The 10,379-nt window shown below is 42.4% G+C and overlaps 1 long non-coding RNA gene across 2 annotated transcripts in view; it reads left to right on the top strand.

The window, feature by feature from the left end:
• Positions 1-6,015: 6,015 nt before the first annotated feature.
• LOC101748035 overlaps positions 6,016-10,379 on the top strand; it is a 59,781-nt gene continuing 55,417 nt past the window's right edge. For both annotated transcript variants that reach the window (XR_001464714.4, XR_006932471.1), the window contains exon 1: positions 6,016-6,284. This is a non-coding gene — a long non-coding RNA (uncharacterized LOC101748035). The remainder of the gene's footprint in view (positions 6,285-10,379) is intronic.

Below are 10,379 nucleotides of genomic sequence, written 5' to 3'. Positions count from 1 at the left end.
AGGTGTTCTAGAGAGGACAGGAATCTAATTAATGATTTAAAATGGAAGAGAGCAAGCTGACAGATGGGTACATACCCAGATGGACACATTGTTGTGTCCTTTAGTATTTTATGGAAATTGATTCTAAGGGAACATAATAAAACATACTGGGGGAACAGACACTATGAAGTAATAATATGATCCTAGTACAAATGTACAGGTGGGGCCTATTGGGAAAGGGAACTTTCCAGGGCAACAATGGAAAATTGTTTTGTTTGTTTGTTTGTTTGTTTGTTTGTTTGTTGTTTTGGAACTGCCAGGAAAAAGGAGGGTTTTGTTATATACTAATTCTAACCAATACCTTTTCAGGGTGGCCAGAAGCATTCCCTTGCAGGACCAATAAAGCCAAAGAAATAACTAAGGTATTGTTGCAGGAGATTATTCCAAGGTTTGGGGTTCCTGCAACAATATCCTCCGACCTGGGAACAATCTTTATTGAAAAGATTGTCCAACAAGTCAGTAAGCTATTGGAAATAGATGGCAATTGCACATACCACACAGACCACAGGCAAGTGGTCAGGTAGAAGAGATGAACCACCTAATTAAATCACAGGTTGTAAAACTGGGCCAGGAAGCTGGACTATCCTGGCCACAGTCATTGCCTTTGACTCTCCTTAGGACCAGAGCGAAACCTAGAGCCAAAGAGGGGTTAAGTCCTTTCAAAGTACCGTACAAAAGGCCTTATGCTGTACAAACAGGAATCTCTACCCGGGTAGGGAGTGAAATACTGAGTATGTGATAAGTCTACAGGAATACCGTGAAGAAATAGAGAAACTGGTTCTAGGAACTGCAGTCCAAGGCCTTGATGGTTCGATACATAATATTTTACCAGGAGATTGTATGTATATACTAGATCTCTTTCAGATTTGCCCCTGCAACCAAGGTGGGTAGGTCTGTTCCAGGTGCTGCTAACGTCTGTAAGAGATTATTCTTTTATATCATTGACTCAAAGTTTGCTGAAGAACAAGTCCAGGCAAGTCCTGGGCAAAGGTAGAGAAATCTTCTGTCTGGAGGACACTGATGGACAGGTCGTGGCTAAAGGTTGTGAAATCCTTTAATGAGCACAGATGGACAAGGCCAGGGGCAACAAGAGAGGGATAAGCTGCTGATAATGGCCGGGAAATGGTATTTTGTGTGGACTTATCTCGAGGAAGATGGCCTTCTCAGGAGGTACGCTCATGACTCTTTCTCAAGCACCCAGGGATGTCACTTAAGCAGGAAAAAGGGAGGTTAAAAGAGGGTCCAACAACCATGGGGATAGGTGTCTGCCATCAGATCCCTCACTACAAAAGGCCTGCATGCTGATGGACTTGAGGTGTCTGCCATCAGATCCCTCACTATGGATTACATGCTGACGGACTTCCCTGGGCCTGCTACCTGAGACCTGCTGCTTCCTCCCAGACTTACTCTGAGGCTTCTTCTTGGACCCACCCGGTACCTGCACCCTCTTGTTGCCCAAGACCGGCCTCGCTGCTCCTGCCCTTCGGCCTCGGACCATTGGAACAGCATGCAACAGACCACTGCTGGATCTTGGTGGTGACTTATCTCCACTTTAAACGATTCTTGCTGTGTTCCTATTCTTTGCTATCACCTTCCTTCCTTCCCCCTTTACCCTAACTCATAATAACATCCGTCCTGCCCTTTCTCCCATCTCCCTGCTTAAGATTCTGTAATAAACTGATTGGACCAACATTTGAACCGTTGTTTCTTACTCTCACGCTGGGTATACATACATCAAAGAACCTCCTCACCCTCCTATAAACTGGAGTGAGACAACATCCCACACAACAGTAAAAATTAAAGAACAAGCATTATGGATATATCATACAAGAGTCAGGAAGGTCCTCAAACACAATGGGAACCAAAGTCAGCTGGACCTTTATAACTGTGAGTTCGAAGAGAGTAGTGTGGGCTCTTGTAATTGTTAGAAATGTTAATTTGATAAGTGCAGTGTTCAATGTAAATGATTATGTATCTCTTGTGAAAAAAACATCATTGCAAAGTATACTAATATCAGTAATTGTTCTGTATGTGGGCAAGCTGTTGATTTTTCTTGGAGCCCCTTATGAATTTAAGGCGAAAAATTATTGTAGGGTTTGAGTCACTGTCCTGGTGGGTGATGATCAACAAGAATGTAGATTGGATTAACTATATTTATTTTAATCAACAGATTTATTAATTATACAAAGAGTGTAATAAAGGGAATTGCAGAACAGTTAGATGCCACAAGTAGCATGGCCTGGGAAAACAGGACAACCCAAGATGCGATGCTAGCCATAAAAGGGGGTATATGTGTAATGCTGGATACCTGTTGTTGTACCGTCATCCCCAGTAACACAGCTTTGGATGGCATAATGACTAAGACATTGCAAGGACTTACCACCCTTTCGAATGAACTGGCAGAAAAATCAGGAATAGATACTTCTAACATTGGTTGGTTGGAGTCCTGGTTTGGTAATGGAAGGGGGTGATTGTATCCACATTTACCTCTTTGATTATAGTAGCAGGAGCCCTGATGGCCATTGGTTACTGTGTTATCTCCTGTGTGAGGGGACTGGTGCAGCAACTGATTGAGACAACACTATTGAAGCAAACACCAATGAAGCCACCACCATATGTGGATAAAATTATGGTACTAGAGGAGATGTGAAATAAAGAAAGTGAAGAAGTGAGAGATGTCTATAAAAGCAAACCTTAAAAAAGAATTGCAGAAATCAACAACATATTAAAAAGGGGGAGGGGGAGGGGTGAGGGGGCAGGGAGTTGTGGGAGTCAAACGTTGCTTCTGCATTAGAGCAAGTTAAATAATTAGCAATACACTTGTATAGTTAGCAACAATTTATGTCTAGTAAGCATGAAAATATATGTTATACTTTGTCACACACATTGCAAGAATATCCTGCACAAATTAAAAGGACAAGTAGTGATATGCCTTAGGGAGTGCCTGAAGAAAGTATTGAGGAAGGGCTGGCGCACTCCCACTCCCCCCGCACTCTTTGTTTAACAAAGACTTTGAAGAAAATCACCGTATCGATACAAGAGTACTGAGACTTCTTGGAAACAACAAGACGGCTACTGATTGACACCAGATAACACATGAATTAACAAGTAACTAACAAACGTAAACCTTCGATAAGATTGTGAACTTGGAAACAGGGGAGGGGGGCGGGGAGCCGGAATGGGGAAACAAGGTACAAAAGCTGTCATATTGTGTCCATAACGGCGCTCCTGCTTGTGGGATGCCCGCCTTTGCAATCACGAATAAAATCTGCTTTTATATCAGAGATACTGTCCTGACAAAATTATTTGGATATTTCCAACCCTTATAATAGGGCAGCATCCTTACAATAGTCTCTCTAGGAAAGATGGTTAGGGATGGAATACCTATAGTCTTACATCTTCAGAACAATAACAAATTACTACCAGAAAGATATGGTGAAATTTTTTCAACTTTGTGAATGGTTTCATCCTTTAAGCTATCTAATATTTTTTACATTGATGTGACAACTACTAATATTTTCTGCTTAAAGTGATATCTGTTTAAATAAATGAAATAAAGCTGAATGATCTCTTCTTCAAAAAAATATTAAACAGTACTTTATGTAAGGAAATCTTGGTGAGGCTTTCACTCGTTGGAAGCCTTCTTTATGAGTATTTCTCATTCGTAGACATTTGGTTAAGAGTTTAATACTGTAACAACCATTTGCTCCTGTCTTGCAAACTAATAGAAGAACAGTAAAGATTTGATGAATGAAAATTAAGAAATTAATGTTGGCTACAGAAGGCTTGAGTCTCCAGTTCTCAACCTCATACAGTTTTATAGATTACTACAAAAATGATTCAAACTGTTATTCTCACTAGCATTATAGTATGCTAACTCAGCTCTAGTGATTTAGCCCACAGTGATCCAGAACAATGCCAGAAGAGTATTGCAGGCATTTGCTGGTTTGTAAACAAGGCTGGCAGTTGGGTCTTCACATGGTGTCTAGACAGCACATTAGTGCTGATTAGTAAGCTGAGTCCATGTAGCTCACACGCTGTGGAAGTAAGGGACCAAAGATTTTTACTTCAACATACTCCATAAAATAGAGCCTTGCCTTGAGTATCTGTGTTCTGAGTGCCTGCTTTGCTCTAATGTTTTGTTTTGTAGTCTCATTCCCCTGCTTGGAAAATGCAGTGGCAAATAAAAGTCATTATTAAACAATTCAATGTGCAAAGAAATCCTGAAGTGAGGTGCTGGCACGTAAATGAAATGCCACTTCTAAAGACCCTTAGTAGGTCAAAGCTTCACCGAATGGACTAGGACTCTTTTAGATACTTGCCACCTGCCTTTACTAGGCTGGACTTTGCACACTCTATGCCATGAGGTGGGTGCTAGCTGTGCTTCAGCCACAATTATGTACTGCAGTGTCCCAAGGCAGGGGAGAGATAGGAATCAGTTTTAACATGCCCTGTGCCAGGAGCAATGCAGCTTTACATCCTGAGCTCTTCAGCTTCCTTGCTACCTGAGAGCAGCCTTGTGTGTGGATAAGTGCAAGACCACTGCTGAGTTGAGGAAAATGCTGTTGTCTTCAGTTGACACAAAGAGAGAGGAAGAATGTAAAAAGGAAATTTTTCTCGATTTGCTTTCAAATGTCTGTGCATGTCTACACCCCCCCACAAACACTGCTGCCAGAGCCTCACAGACTTTATTAATAGACTACTTGTAATGTAGCTGTCAACCTTAACACATAGTTAGATTAAAGCAACCTTAGTTTTTCAGCCTGATAGCTCTGTGACATACAGCTGCATGACTGTAGCTGATTTTCCTGACAGCAATGCCTTTGTATGCATTGCCATCCCTATCATGCAACAAAGCATAAGCCAGAAACTTCCAGAAGTACCCAGGATACCTGGATATTAATGGTCCTAGCAAGGAACATTTCTGAATATTTTTATAACCGAACTTCTTTGTGTTCAGCAAACATGGTCATTCACAAGCAGCTGGGACCTTGCTTTACAGTTGATATTCTGTCCACAGGATTACAGAATGACTTCTCTCTCTTTCTCTCCCTCTCTATCAGGCTTTGTTAATAAAACTTATGAGAAAAATAGAGGAGTGTGGCTATCCCAGGCCACTGAGGTTAGTGTTCTAGATGTGCTAAAGGATTATAAGCTATAGATGGCATATTGCAGATTTTGTCTCTCTCTGTTTCTGCCACTCTGCAACTGTGTAATAGCAAGCATTTGGGGGGATCTTCAGCAAACATTTTGGTTAGCTGTGTGTCATCTCTGACAAATTATTAGTGGCCCAATATATTTTTACAGGGCTTGAGAGAAGGATTTTTCTGACAACCAGTGGCAGTGTGGCTGAGAGTTGGAGTGGGCTCCTTGCAGGAGAATTTATCTAACAGAAGATTGCTTGGACGAAAAGCATGAGTGCTATAGTGTGAAACACAAACCTACTGTTAAAGGCAGGTGGAGTTAAAGGAAGAAGAGATAACTGGGTGAGATTCTTTCATACAATGAAGCTCTGTTCTTGCGTGAATAGTTTGCTCAGTTGCTTTAATCAGCCGGAGGGAATATGGTTTCTGAAGCAATTGCAGTCTGTAACACAGATCAGCGTTTAACATCTCGGTTGGCAGCACTCCACTGTATTGAATCCACAGCAGATTTTGGATCCAAACAATAACAGACATTCAAGGATTCTCAATCTGTCTGTAATGGATTAGCTGCTCTTCAAATGAACAAGTGAAATTTGTTTTGTTGTTTTTATAGCACAGAGTCAAACCACTGAATAACAGACTAATCTGTTATGTTGTTAAGAGTAGTTGAGCACGAACAATGGGAACGATATGGGGCCATTAGTTAGGGGTGGGGTTTGGGGTGTAGAATAAGCGTGGAATATTATACTGGAATTAATTGTAATAACCACTCCTTGTACCGTAAATATGCATGTATTCCTTCTATAAAGGGGGATGTTTACCTGCTTTTGGTGTGCAGGCTAGGAAGGTGCTATCCCCCCTGCACCCAGCCAGCCAAATAGAATGGACCTGCTCTACAACTACTTTGTGGATATAGAGTTTGTTCTGCAAGTCAGTTTTGGCGAGCCAGCCAGGAGAACTCTTTGCTGGACCACAGGGCTGGTCAGACCAGGGGATGCTTCTGGCGCGCCCTGAAAACAATTTTTTTTTTTTGAGAAGACTCCCCAGGCCAACACGTCCATATTCCCTGTGGGGCAGGGAAAGAGCTCCTGCGCAGACCAGGTACGTTACAGGTACAGGGACCCATAAGACGTGAGGAGACGTCCTACGCGGGGTTGAAGGAGCGAGGGTGCTCCCCCCGAGGGTGGATCCACGGGTATAGGTTGGGTGATCATGATTGGCGTGGGAGTACAACCCTCGGGAGGAGGGTCCCACTTAGGGGGGTATCTTGAGAACCCCACAGGTAAAGCATGCAAGGTATCCCGAGAGTGAGGCTATAGTGCGCTCGGGAATGTAAGCTGTGTAACACTTTGGAAAGGTAGTAGCTACAAAAGTGTGTCAGATCCATGGTTTCGTTCTCCTGCGAGGGAGACAGCTGGAAACTGTCACTGAAGTGTTTAAAGTCAAGAGGGGTAGGCAAATGCCCAAACTGATTCTCTTTCTTTTTGTGATAGGAACTGTGTTTGTCATTGTTGTTATCTTTGTAATTGTTCAGTGTTTCTGTTATAAAAATATCGTTTGTGGAATTCCATTTATAATATAAGTGTTTTTGTTGCTGGGAACATTGATTATAGTTCTTGTCCAGGGAATTTGGTGTTCAGGGCAAGTAGGCAGATTCCATTATCCAGCAATGGAGACTTTATAAGCAGCTGTTATATAGTGTGAATGTTAAATACTGGATCCAAGGTGTGAGTGGTGTTAATGTGTGATCTGAGAGTAATTGGATGCTTGTTACACCCTGAAGATAATTGCAACCCTGTATTTGTTGTTAGAAGCTTAACCTGTAATACTGTCCAGGAATTACAGCAGAACATAGGAGTCTGGCGTTTCTGTTGGGGTTGTGAGCTGGGGTTTGAAGAGGAACACGTATCAGATCTAACTGATATACTGGCTACAAGGTGTGGACTTTTAGGAACAATAAAGAATCAATAAGATTTAATACAGGGGGAGCATGGGGAAAGGAAGTTCCCAGGCGAGCCCCACTTGGATGCATTTTGGCTCATTGGTGAGATATTGCCAGGGAGCCTGGGGGCACCCTGAGCAAGAAAACTTTAAAGTATTGTAATCAGTGATGGTTGTTACAGAAGCTGGAAAGTTGTGAAAAATAGCCTGTAAATAGCACTTTGAATTACAACACTCTTCTGCAATTAAAGTTTTTGCGAAGGGAGGGCAAATGGGAGGAAGCCGCCTAGGCTGATATTCACCCTTCGTAATCACCCTGAATGGCAGCGGGATTGTGGTATGGGCCCGACCCAGGAACCGATGGTTTTAGCATTACAAAAGGAGAAAAGGCGTGTGGGAAATCCCTTAAATAACTTCCCTCTCCACAATTTCTAAAGTAGTGCAAGCGACAGTGACCTCTCCAGAGAAGGGGAGTGGCCGAGCTGCTGATCCCGTGCAGGGTCCTAGAGAGAGTGTGCACTCTCGATTACTGAGGGAATTGGAACAGTGTAAACGGGACCTGGAGAGTTTTCCTTTCCTCTTCGGGAAGTCTCCTCAGGTCCAAGGGAAATACAGTATGCTAACGCCCGCCGTTTTTACTAGCAGAAAGGTTAGGAGTCTCAAGAAGGAAATGAATTCCTTAATTAAGGATCCTGTAAGACTAGCAGGACAATTAGATCAATTTCTAGGGCCTAATTTCTATGTTTATCATGGGTATGTTGTTTCCTGGAGAGGAAAGAGGTGTGATTAGGTGAACAACTGTGCAAGTGTGGGGAAAGGACTATAGAGGGAAGTTTGAGCCCTAGAAGGAGGCAGAGAGAGGAAGGATCCCGAAGACAAATTGTACTGATTATTTTCACTGTCTCTGTGACTGTTGAACATAAATGGAGTAATGGGACCGGTTTTATAATTGAGTACCCTAATCATGAAACCAAGTGCTGGGTGTTTGTGGAAGTTGAAAAATTGTATTGTTTGATTTGTGGATTTTGAAGGGAGTTGGAGAAAGTGTTTTGATGGTACATGGAAGTGCAATTTTTAATGGTATATGAAAGTGTAATTGAGGGTACAAACAGTGGAATTGGGAGGGTTAAGGAGAACAGTGAGTTTGTTATATTAGGTATTAGAGTTTGTGCCGGCACGAGAACACATTCCCCGTACAACCCCCCCCCCCTCCCCCCCCCCCCCCCCCCCCCCCCCCCCCACAGCAGCTCCTAAGAACAACTCAGAATGAGAGAAAGAGCTGGGTGCCAGAGACTCCCCCTGTAACTGTAAAGGGCACGAACAGTGGGAACGATATGGGGCCATTAGTTAGGGGTGGGGTTTGGGGTGAAGAATAGGTGTGGAATATTTTACTAGAATCAGTTGTAATAACCACACCTTGTTCCATAAATATGCATGTATTCCCTCTATAAAGAGGGATGTTTACCTGCTTTTGGTGTGCAGGCTAGGAAGAAGTTATCCCTCCCCACACCCGGCCGGCTGAATAAAACGTACCTGCTCTACAACTGCTTTGTGGTTATAGAGTTTGTTCTGCAAGTCACCACAATAGATCAATGCATTCATTACATAGAGAAAAAAGAGACTTTCCATCACATGTGAACTACAATTTCCTGGATAAGGTTAATCCAGGGTGCAGAGCAGCAATTCAGTCTCAAATTGAGAAATCTAGTCTAAAACTGAGACATGGGTGTCAAAGTTTTGTGATTTTTGTTATCGGTATTCCACATTATGACATCATGTAGTGCACTGGGGGTGAAAGAGTTAATGCTCTGGTTCCATTGATTATCAGTATTTCTGGGCACCTGGTTCTCAAAAGAGAACTACATATCCCAGAATACTTTCACTGTTCCATTTCCATTTTCCATATAGAAGGAAAGATGAAACTGATCATGAGTCCTGAGAATGTCCTTTCTGCTCATTGCTCATCTCTACGATGTGTGCTCCCTAGGCCTTCTCGCCTTCAGCATTAGACAGTTTGGACACTGTCTCTCAATTTATTTGATTTATTAGCTTCAATTTCAGTTATATTGTATCATATTGTGTTATCTTGCATTCCGGTATCATATTTAGCAAATCTGTTTTCTCTCTTATCTTGTTGCCACTATTTTGTTTTTAGACTCATCTACCTACCTTTTGCCTTTTCCCCTTTCTCTCTCTCCTAGAGCATGGGTCTGTGGGTCCTTCCACCTCAATGAGCCGTGGATCTGGGCCAGTTTGGCCCAGAGACCTTGACAGTGGGTCATGCAGAACATGGACCAGTCTCCCAGTCTGATATGAATTAAAAAACACTTATTCTGATCTGCGTTGCCACATGAATATCTAAAAGCATATTTGCATCCAAAAGTATTACTAGATTGTGAAATCTCCTAAGGAATAAATAAACAGCTTTCTTCAGTCAAAGAATCAGAGACAACCTTCACAAGGTAATCTGTGGCAGGAGGGGCATGGACTCTGTTACCAGTGCAGAATGAAGAGCTTTATTGTACATGCTTACAACCTTTTATTCCTGTGCAACAACCCCTTGGTCAGGAGCCAGTAGGAGCCAGGAACCCCTGTAGGAGCCAGGCACCTCGTGTGTGTTTATGTCTGGCCCAATTAGCTACCAAGCTTGTTTACACATTTGCAAGGTCTTTTGTTAATAACATCTTTCTTTGTCCCATAGTAGTTCTCCTAAATTTATGCCTTTCCTTCATTTCATACAGACAATGATCTTAATCAGAAAAGGTGCTCAGTGGAAATGTCATGCTTTGACTTATATTCACCTTCTGAATGTGAGGAAAGTCCACATTTTTAGCACTGACAAAGTTATGCTAAGTGAACTTACAATACAAAACTGGGCAAGCCATACTTACACAAGACTCTGAGCTTTAGATAAATATGAAAGGGAAGCGAATAAGTAGTTTGCAGTGATAAATCCTACCTTTCCTAATTAAAGAAGCAAACATCCTCTAGAATTTAAATGTCAGGGAAATTTTTCACTCAGAGGGTGGTGAGGTGCTGGAACAGATTGCCCAGAGAAGCTATGAGTGCCCCATACCTGAAGGTATTCAAGGCCAGGCTGGGTAGGGCACTGGGCAACATGATCTAGTGCTTAATTTAGTGATTATCCATCCTGCCCATAGCAGTGAGATCTAGAACTAGATGGTCTTTTTGGTCCCTTTCAGTCCAAGTCATTCTGTGATTCCATGATACTATGAGAAGTGCTTAATCTAAAAT

The sequence above is a fragment of the Gallus gallus genome, chromosome Z (assembly GCF_016699485.2).
Source record: "Gallus gallus isolate bGalGal1 chromosome Z, bGalGal1.mat.broiler.GRCg7b, whole genome shotgun sequence".
Classification (NCBI taxonomy): domain Eukaryota; kingdom Metazoa; phylum Chordata; class Aves; order Galliformes; family Phasianidae; genus Gallus; species Gallus gallus.
Note: the sequence above shows the minus strand (reverse complement) of the source record. Positions and strands in the feature narration are given on the sequence as shown.